The sequence below is a fragment of the Anopheles stephensi genome, chromosome 3, assembly GCF_013141755.1.
Source record: "Anopheles stephensi strain Indian chromosome 3, UCI_ANSTEP_V1.0, whole genome shotgun sequence".
NCBI classification, from domain to species: Eukaryota; Metazoa; Arthropoda; class Insecta; order Diptera; family Culicidae; genus Anopheles; species Anopheles stephensi.
This window is the reverse complement of record NC_050203.1, coordinates 73,610,441-73,621,611: the sequence shown is the minus strand read 5'-3', so window position 1 is coordinate 73,621,611 and position 11,171 is coordinate 73,610,441.

Genomic DNA, 11,171 nt, shown 5'->3' with positions numbered 1-11,171 from the left:
AGAACTAAGGGGGCAGCAACACGTGAATCGACAGATCGTCGCCAGAGGTTGGTGGTGGTTGCGGTACGATGACGGTGGGAATTAAAAAGTGACGAGAATATGTGCTACACAGAGCATGTGATCCTAAAGTGTCAGTGTGTTGGTTGCCTCATGAATGCTCATTGCAACGTCCCAACGCATAGCGGGAAGTCAAGTATGGTGCGTCCTAGGCCATGCAAGGTTCAGGGGTTTTTCTTTTCACAGCACTTTCCAGCCACAAGCACAAGTGTGTGAGTGTGATGTGGTCGGCAGGTTGGGCCGTGATGAGATGGGATGAAAATTTGTCATATCAGCTCCCAACGTCAGGGTGCCGTGTTGGGACACAGTAACCCGGTTCCAGTAAATCTTCTCCGGGTTTCCCCGAGATAGGACACACATTTTACAGTCCGTACGACATTGTACACATTTCGTACGCAATTTCGGTATGACACGCGTGGTGAAGCAAAAACGTCCGGACCTTGGCTAGAAATCATACATCCTGTTCGAACTGGAGCGACTGCACTTTCGACCGAGGACATCGAAACCTCGGGACCCAATTTTCGCATTCGAATTGATTCGGTGCAATATCCGGCACACCATGAAAGTGTCACCGGGCTTCGGGGCAATCTTGTGATTTGTGTCGTACTTTATTAAAACCGTTACCGTTACGCGCCACCAGGCGTCTCCATCGAGTTGGGGCACGTGCGTCGGGGACGATTATGAGCGATCGGTAGACAGGATAAGGGGGGCATAATATAATGTAAAACACATGCACATACACAGTGGTGTGTACTGTGTACTCATAATAACGCTTCCTGTTCCAGTGTACTGCTCGGCTTTGATTCACTACTGGCCGCATGAACTGGACTCGCAAAAGTGAAGCAAAAACAGTGGAACTCTAATTGTGAAATCCAATATAAAACATGAATTGAATGGGTGAGAGAGCGAAAAAAATACCACAGCATACTGACCGTCTAACGCAAATCGGTTCCTATTTCATTGCCGCAATTCAATTCCTTTTTTTTACCTTGTTTTCTAACCAGAACCACAAGTGCCAAACAGAATAGCAACAAAAAAAACTGTAACTAAACGATGCAAAACTGCACACTCAACTTAATAATAGTGTGGCGGAGGGACGGAAAAAAATAGTCGACAGATAATAATAATAATAATAAAACCACCCAACGATCGATTCGTTGTTCGATAGCCCGGCAACTGCATCAAACGATTGTGTCTGGATGCCCCCTGAAGCAATAGAACCGATTTATTTGTTCCCCTTCCCACGGTTTCACCGGTGAATGGGATCAATTAATGGAGGCAGCGTACTCGGTATGGTAGCTGATACAAAAAAAATACATAAAACGTGAAACCTCCCTAAAGTGCGTATCCGGGAAACTTTCAATTGCTAGCGGAAATTCGATATGATCATGTGAACGGGGTTTGAACGGGTCGGCAATAGGTCAAATGGGTTGTTTCATAAAAAAAGTGCTAGAAATCGGACAAATAATGCACGCTGGCATGATGGGATTGGGTGGTGATAGAACTATAAAATAATTTTCTGCAATCGGTTTGTACTTGTGAAAAACCGTAGCCATGCCATGGTTGAAGCGATTGATTGATTTAAGCGATGGTAATAAAATTATAATCAATGAATTGCAGGCTGTTGAGTTTTATTATATTAACTCTAATTTGTTTAGATTTTCATTAATCCATATAATCAGTATTTTAATGATATTTATGAATAATTTACAATTTTCTTATGGTGTCCGTTTAAAAATGATTTTCTATGCGTGTAAGAAACAGTCTGTTTAAAAAAATGAATGTTGTTGGACACTTTATAGGGCTCCAAACGATCTGTCAGTTGGAAAGCAAAGGAACACGAGAAAGAAGAAAGAGGAAAGATCGGAAAAAGGGAGGTCGCGCCTACCCGACGGGAATCAGGAGGATCAGTCTGGAAACGAAGTTGAAACGACGAACAAGTGTACTAATTTTTTGATTTCTCTCTGCATTAAAGATTTCTTAAAAATTCAACCGCGTTTCAACAAATGTAAATATATGAATATGAAAAGCAAATATGAATGCGATACTGGCCAAAGGCCATAGGAAAACGTTAAAAATATTTGAAATATACCCTAAACGCAATTTAATTGCTGACTATTGTTCTGGCTCTTACGATTTAAAATTTATTCGTTATTTTAAAAATTAAAACACTATCAGAACTTAAATAATGTACACAAAAAACCAAAAATATTCGAACCTCAAAGAAAATGAATGTTCAAAGGGTGTTCATGAAGAATTCATTCCTCGTGAACCACTCGCTTTGTGCGCCTGCGTAGAAACGTCCTCCATCCCACGGTTCATCACGAGTTCATCCCTCGACGATTCATCTTGACGAAACGGCTGGCCGATGATGAGAAATCAACAAGAGAATGCAACGTTGTAAGACGAATCCCAATTCCTAATCCGTACCCAATTGCCCATAAAGGTTGGCTTACTGCTGTCAATGCCGGAGAGTAATTGATAATGATGGAACGCCGTTTGATCCGTGGTGCAATTTATGAATGAAAGTCTACCAGTACTTACACAATAAAGCATAACATCACCCAAACTGGGAACGCTGGGAGATCCGTTGGTTTGGTGGGCTGTGAAGCAACTCGTCCTTGCCAAAACAGCATGCCGGTCGGCGCCAAACTGTCGGCCGCACGCCGACACTGTAGGATACGCCTTTCCGTTCCGCCACGACACGAAAGCGTTCGCGACTTCCTGCGGGTAAAGGACAAACAAGGCACAGACAAAGTGGAAAATCGTTACGAGAATAACGGCGAAATATGAGTAATCGACCTTCATCGAGGATGGTAAGAGAGAGAGAGAGAGAGAAGGGGAGATGGGTGGGAAGCTGCAGATGGCGACGGAATGGCCACTGATTGTTGTTGCCCGGGCGAAGGCAAACTTCCTTCCCACTGTTGATTCCATTACAAGCACTGCTAGCCGCGACCGGGATCGAAGTGGAGCAAAATCGAATCACACCACGGGGTAAGAGCGCACTAGAATAGATGCGCTGCCATTGCCACCGATATTGCTCCACGCCATCGCTGGAGTGGACTGAAGTCGGGTAGTAGGATCAATGATGATTAAAACGATCGAACTCTCTCTCTCTCCCTCTTTCTACCCTTGGACCCTTGGTCATTTGGTCTGTTTGCTATACCATTCTCGGCCCGGTCTGTGTGGGCTGTGAGACGGTCCAATGAGAGATGATAGATGATGTTGTGTAAATAATGAAACACGAAACCGTAGGTCACTTTTCCCGGGAAGAAAAGTTGAGCATCGCCATCGAGCGATTTGGTAGAATTCGAAGGGCCTTTGTGCTCTCATCCGAGGTCACCCGACGGTTTGGGCGAGGGTCTGCTTGGAGTCAATATCCTCTAAAATATAATGCACCTAATCCTCTGAAACCTGGGTGGAAGCGGGAACCCCTAGTGGACAGCAGCGAGGAATGGGAATGTCAAAATGATGAGGTTTTCCTGGGAATTTTTAAGATAGAAAAGGTGCGCACCGGTGATGATAGCATCTTACCATTAATAATGAGCACCGAAGGGTTTCGGGTTAAACCGGTCAGTTAAAACGTATGGATGTGCATTAATAATTGAGCGTGAGCTTTCGGTTTTAATACTAAATTTGAAATGTGTGATACTATGGGCAGGGTGTCACCAGACTCAAGTTCTCTGTAAAACTTTTCCAATATGCTGTAAAATCGTTGATCGGTTTGCGGAGGGTATCGTTGTTTATGGTAGCTATTTTCGTAAGCCGTTCTGAAAAAAGGGTTTCGAGTTGACTGAGGCAACACAGCAAAAGGTCAACGGTGATGAGGGACGGTTGCTTTATAATGAAGCAAAAATACCACCTAAATGGCTTCCAGGAAAAAGGACATTTGTGCTGGACGGTTTAAGATGAGGAATGAAACTTTTTGAATCCAAATCAAACATGTTTAAATTCTATTTTTAGAAATAAAAAAAAATAAAAAAAAATTAAAATATTGGTGGATTTACTGTTCCAAAATGATACAATAAAATATTATTAGTAATTGAATGATTTTTCAGCTTCATTTCATCGATTTGGAAAGGAATTATAGGATACCTTTACTTTATTTTAAAAACAAATAAAACAAGTCATTCAAACCAAGTATAGCATAGAATGCTGACAGCTGTCACAATGGCAAAAGGAAGAAGTAATGACAGGACATAACTTCGCTTTCTATCTTGATAGTGGTTCAAAGAGTACATAAATGATGGTAAGTAAACAATGGTTATGTACAATGTACATACAATTAAAGAAATGGAATTGTAGAATCCCTTAGGGAAATGTTTCAAATTGAAGGGTGCAAAATTACAAGAACGTTGTGGAGCCTTGCAGTCATTTAATGGAGCCATGGATACAGTAAGGGTGAAATTTCAAAGTGAATGTTTAACTTTGCAAAACATGAAAATTGGTTGAAAAAAAAATAGTTTCTTCATCTTCTACTTCTTTGGCAATTCAACCTCGAAAGGTCTCGGCCTGCCATTTTTGGCTTTCTGAGGCTTAATTTTACCCGCAACTGGACAGATAGTCCTAAGTACCAGAAGCCGGTCCGGATGGATTTTAAAACCTGGTCCTGCCGTGTGAAGACCACTTTCGCCTTGGCTACCGGAAGGCAATGACAATTTATTACTTTGGAAATATTATAGTATGGCAACAGAAGAAAAATCCAAACTTTTATGAATATTTATTTATTTATAATTTAAATATGACGGCTTGACTCCGTTTTGTCCTTTATTTTTGATTATGTTAATATTTTAAATAAATAATTCAAGTAAAGTATATCCCTTATATTCTTCGCGGCAAAATTAACAAAAGAGTTAGAAATGCATTTCAACTCCACTAAGTTCAAGCCAAAGTCATTGACAGCTGTCAAGCAAATGAATGACATATTTAACATAATTGTTAGTGTAAGCCTCAATAAATAAAAATCAGTTTAAGCTAAGAACTAACATCATTATTTAAATTAAATTAAAAAAAAATGCTTGTAAAGTTTTTGTCAACCACAGTGTTTGAAAGGACGCATCGCAATAGTGTGCTGGCTCTGTTTATCTTCCTCACGTAGCAGTGCGTCAGTTATCTGTTGACAAAATATGTAACGCTTCCTGATTGATAACGCCTATTTGTCTATGTTACGATCTTTGTTTTTTCATTCCCACTCTCGATAAGTTTCATTTTTCGAGAGCTTTTTTTCACGCTCTAAGCCAAACCTGAAGATTTGTTTCCATCCTTCCACGGCTGGAGCGTGAACGAACCAACGCAAGGGCCAATGTGCATTCACACCGGCCGGATGAGTAGAGTATCATTTATTTCTGCCTATAGTAGTGCTCTGTGCTTTTTTTATCCTCATCGCCCTGCAATTTTACACGACCCACGACCGCACGACGACGGGGAAGCAATTTAACACGCGACCTAACAATGGAGTAAGACATGCTAAACTTGTACTATCCCAACCGGCACAACAATCTTTCGGCACTTGGTTAAGGTGGGATGCAGCGGACCGGGATCTGTTTAGAGGACTCCCATCTTAAACTCCCAAATTGAATTTGTTCATTCTCATTTTTCGGGTGCAGTGGCAGACCCACCCGACACATCTGAACCGAAAAGGAACCCCATTTTCGCCGTCTTCCGGTGGAACAAAACAAGGTAGAACACAAGGTGTGGTATGGGGGAAAAAAACCGGTGTGGCCGCTTTCCTGTGGTTTTCCGTCGTATGGCAATGCGCGAGTGAGAAACTATAAACTGGCAGCTGTAAATTGAAATTTATTTCACTCTTTTGAACAGCGGCGCAAAACTTCATTTGACGCAGTCAGTCGCTCGGCGAAAGGAGCGGCCCGCCAGCGGCGCCATACTGCGCTTTCCAGCTTCCTGCGGGTGTTGCCGGGTGGGGAAAGGAAGGAAGCAAGTTGGGGTGAAATAACCGGCAGCACCATCAATGGCGACGGCCGGCAATGGAAAAAGCCGGAGACGCGGTCGGTGCGTCGGTTCCGTGGCTCGTAATTTATGATAAACAACAATCGAATGAACTTTTGTGTGCGCGATACAGCGCCGGAACGTGGGAATTTATAAACTTATTTAAAATGCAGCACATTTATTTGCACATCCTACTGGAAGCGATCTGGGAAGCTCATTTTAATGCTGAAGCTTACACGACAAGCTTAGGCAAACTCGACCGCATTTCAACACGTAAGCAGTGGCAATAAACGGGGGCAGAAAGAGAGAGAAAAAAAACGCGTCGAAGCCATTGCGACTACACTTTGGCAACTACTTTTTGGAATAATAAATGAAACCCTTCATGCTGGTAGTCCCACTATGTACAACGGGTCTGGGAAGGATTATGCACAGTGTTGCACCGATGCGTATTGTAGCGGAGCAAAAGCATTTCAACGTGTTGGGTTACAACATTTCCGCCATAACACAAAGTTTTAAACAGCTGAACCGAACCGAGGTTGCTTTCGTATAAAACTCGGATTGAATAATTGATTGGTTTAATTGAATTTTCATAACATCACATGTGGACCACTTTTTTGTTGTTGCTGTTGCTTGTAACGGTCGGAGCGAGCGTCCAATCAACAATCGATCACAGCTAGCCGTTACAAGGTGCAGCAAAGTTTATCGGTCGATATTGTGTGCCGTTGCTACCGTACCGTGTGGTCCAAGTAGCTCAGTATCCATTGGCAACTTGACTGCACATCGTTTGAAAAGTTTCTCACCGTCCGGGTTTGAACGCAGCACAGAGGGTTTGAATAAGTCAAGCGATTTTTGTTTCTCGGTCTCTTTCTCTCTCTCGTTCTTTCGGTTTTCCTTGCATGCCAAGCGAAGGGTTAACTTTGTGCAGGCAAAAACCTCGAAGCGATAATGTGGGAATGTGATGGATGTGAAGCGATGAAGATGAAGTGTAGCGCGCCATTTTACTGCACCGACGGGTATCAAGTTCGCCGGGGCCAGTGTTGTGGCATCGGACAAGCGCATAACGAGACTTGTGATAGGTGTTTGCCGTTTGCCCGGGCTCGTCCCGTCCCGTTGATGGTCTTGTTTTAAGTAAACAGATGCAGCTGTTAAGAATATGCTCAAAACAGACTGCCTGTCTAGCGAAGCTGCATAACTTTAACGGGTGGGGGTTTATTGGTAGAGAAAATTGTTTCTAGGAATGGATATCTGTATATTATAAAACCGAAGCAGATCATCGTACTGCAGTGGGCTGTATTAAATGTATTATAATATTATAATAGAAAAATTAATCCCCTAAAAGTATGCAATTATTTAGACAAGATTTTCTTTTGTGATGCATTCAAAAATTGTGTGTAATCATTTAACAAAGCAAACCCTTAAAATGCAAGACATGGCAGTCAGGTTAATAGTATAAAAGTTTTATATTTCACTTCGAAACGAATAAAACTCGCATAAAAAAACATTTTTCCTTTAAATTCTCATTAAACCAACAGAATATCAACTCCTGAATGTATGCAATTCTCTATTCTAACCGACACACTGCACCGTTGCCAGAATGCAATTTGACCGATGCAATCGATAGCGTGCTTGACTTTCTTAGCGTCTTTCCAGTAGTTATTCGCTGAAAACCCACTTGACAAACACCCTTCTGCAGCACTGAAGGATCATTTTAAGCGAAGCATTAGTTTACCTAATTTATTCAAAAACATCCATGTTCCGGCATCACTTCCCGAAGCGCAGGCACTATTTTTCGCCCGAGTGAGTGACTGACTCTTGAACTACTAGGGGGAAAGTTTTCCCATTTTTTCTCTCTCTGCGCACGAATTTGCATCATCCCTGTTATCATGCCGATTGGATTGGACAGGATAAAGTTGTTGAAATGATAAATTAAATCTCCACTCCAAGCAAACACACACTCACAAACACAAACCTGTTAGTGCTAGTAGTGCTGGTTGTTGATGTGCTGTGAATCGGTTCACCGGGTTTGGTGTGTTTGCTGTTGCTTGCCAAAACCAAAAGTCAACCCCAAGCGATGATGCTTAGCTGGCGATTGAAAAGTTGTTTGAAAAGTGATTTTAATTTGCTGCTTGCGTTGGTGTTGTCAGCTGTCGGTAGTGTAGAGTTTTGGAGTGTTTTTTTTTTTTTGTTTACAAACTTTCTTTGTGCTTAGAAAGTGTCAAACTTTTAAGGTGACGATGTATTGGGAGGGAAGTTTTTCGGTGTGAACGAACGAACGGGTTTGTGTGTATTGATTCGTGGAAGGCGTCGGGATGTTGGGATTTGCATACCTTCAGACGCGTAATTAAGGTGGAAGCTCTACCATGGTGCCTGATGGTGCCGGTGCATGCACAGCGAACGAAAGTTCGATATTGCTATTTTCGTTGCACAATAGATTGCTTACACAGTGTGATGCGGGGGTGGGGGTGGAAACACCGACTAATCACTCCACCTAAATTATTCAGCCATTCAGGAGGATCCGAGCGATAAAAAGGGTGCGGGGGAGCTCGGGAGTATGTGAGGCCTATCATTTATTTCCTTCCTTACTGTATGCGCTGCTCCAGTTCGTGGTAACCGTACAAGGCTAATTATTATAGTGTTTGGCTACAACGAGCGTCCGGTGCACAACCGAACGGCAGTGCGAAAGGTGAGCTGTGAAATGAATTCCAATTAATCATGCCTCATGGGGTGGCCTGAATGTTGGATAGGGCAAATGAATGTCTTTCAATTCGTTCGAATCAACACGGACAATAAAGGGCGTCAGCTGTTGTTCGAAGAAGGTTCTGATGTGTAGCCTCTATAGGTCATGGCTTTAAGCTTATTTCGCGATAGCAAAATAAGGCATCACGCTGTTCAGCTTTCAAAATTTAAAGTCTCCAATGATTTACCTTCACACACACGGCAATTCTGTGCAGTGACGGCCAAGACTAATTGCACCGGCAAGAACTCTCTCCCGCTCTCGCTCCCGAGGGAGACATCGAACCTCCTAAAAGCTTCGATGGATTAGTCAACGCTTCCGCGGGAAACAGATCTCCAGTTTCCAATTTCCACCTCTTCGCCCCCAGCTAGCCACCAGATTCCGGCACACACTCCTGAGTCAATCCCCCCCGTTGGTATGACCTGATCAAACCTGAGGCCCAATTAGGCGTTGCCGGAAATGTTGCTAAAGTTAGTCGGTACTCGGTAAGTACTCGGCCGGGCAGATAGTTAACCTGCCGTGACTCTGGGGAGAGCTCACCGAACCAGGACCGGAGCCATTAGTCGATCTAAATAAGGCTTAAAATATTCATTTCAATCCCCCCCCACCCAACAAGCATCTGGGTGGCAGCTGGGTACTCCTACAGTACTCCGGATGCTGGAATATTTAAAGTACGAGGTACTTTTTCCCTGGGTACGAAGATATGATGAATTGGGGTCGATTGTTTTCGGCGCTGCATTGTTGAGGGCGTTGTGAGGAATAGTGATGGGTGTTAAAATTTGTGTATAGATAATAGATGTGTGTGTGTGTGCGGCTTTCAGGTGCATTCTCAGTCGTTGAGTGCCGACCGACCGGTTGGAGGTGGGATGCAAATTAGTTTATGTATTTACGCTCGTTAGCGATACGCAAACAGTACACCTTACCCTAAATCGCGTGCTCAAACACGCCCGGAAGTGCTCGCAGGAGGAAGTACTTGACTTGGCAGTTGGAGTAGACGCTAGCCGGTAGATGCGAGCGTCGGTCGCAGATTTCGGTTCAACCGTGGGAAACTTCTTGCCCGTGAAAATCGGGCGTGAAAAGCGTTAGAAATGCATGCTATCATTAGCGCTTCAGATGTGTTGGAGGTTAGCTCGTTCTATGCGTGTGTGTGTGTGTGTGCGACGGTGCTTAATGACAAGCATCTGACAACACTTTGAAACAGCTGAAATAAATCAAATTTGCATTCATTATCCTTCCATCCTGAGGTTTTGAAGTACTCGAGGCTTGAACCTGCTTGGAGTTGGGTCTAGGTTCGGTAGGTCCAGGTGAAGAACCCTGGAGGAAGCGTCCTGGAAGGCAGTAATGAAATAAGCAGTATGGACCACTGATTCTCCGCTTCAAAGGATGAGGGAAGCCATCCCGCTAAAGCAAAGCATCCCGGCCAGCAACTTAAAGCTGTCCGTGTCAGGTGTCTGGAAAAGGAATCCCGGGGGTTTGTGAAGCATTATTTTCGGCAAGTTGCACGCGCGATTTCAACGCTTTGTTTTATGTCTGACTGATTGTGTTTTAAATTTCCAAAGTTCAGTTCAATTAGTGAAACTCTCTCTCTCCCGTCTGCCTGTTGCACGGTGCTGTGTTTGTGTGAGATTTTTGCGGTGAGAACCCATTAGCTGATTAGTTGTGAAAGCAGTAAGGTGAGTGAAATATTTTCGCTACCCATCATCATCATCATCATCACCGTGCGTGCGATGTTATTGATTTCTTGGAGCTCGTTCATACTGTTTGCGAAACTGGAGGAAAAAGTGGGTTTTACAAGTTATCGCACCAAATTTTCTACCCTCCATAGTGAGAACCCAGTGTGTGGATGGGCTCGAGAGTACGTGGAATTCGTTTTATGCTTGGTGCAATAAGAGAAGAATACTGAAACAACGCACTCATGCCGGCTAGGCAAGGTTAGAGAAGGCTTGACGGTTAACCTGATGAAATGTAAATTATTGTATGTGTTCGATCAGTTCACTGGCAAAGCCATCCTGCCCATCGCGCATCGTGTGTTTGAAGTGAGCTATGGTCGTGCAAGAAGTCGGCTCATCGGAAAGGCTAAGTGATGGATCATGCTGCATCATGTGCTGCTATCGCCATGTGACAAGCAAAAGCGAGCCATATACGGCTGATGTACTATCTCCTGTATGCTCGTCGTTCGGCTGCACAGGGAGCAGCATTCGCAAACGAGGAAAACGATCGACCTATCGGTACTGCATCGGCCCTGGGTTGCATTTTATATTCCCTCTATGTCTGTGCTGGGCGGATGTTGTGTGATTTTTGCGGCGTGTCGAGCCTCTCGGTATAGCCTTCGCTGTAATTTCCCGGAATACTCTCAACAAAAACCAGTGTTTGGTCCGTGTGCTGTGTAACGAGTCTTCGATGGTAGGCGCAGATGGGAAAATTGCTTAGTGCA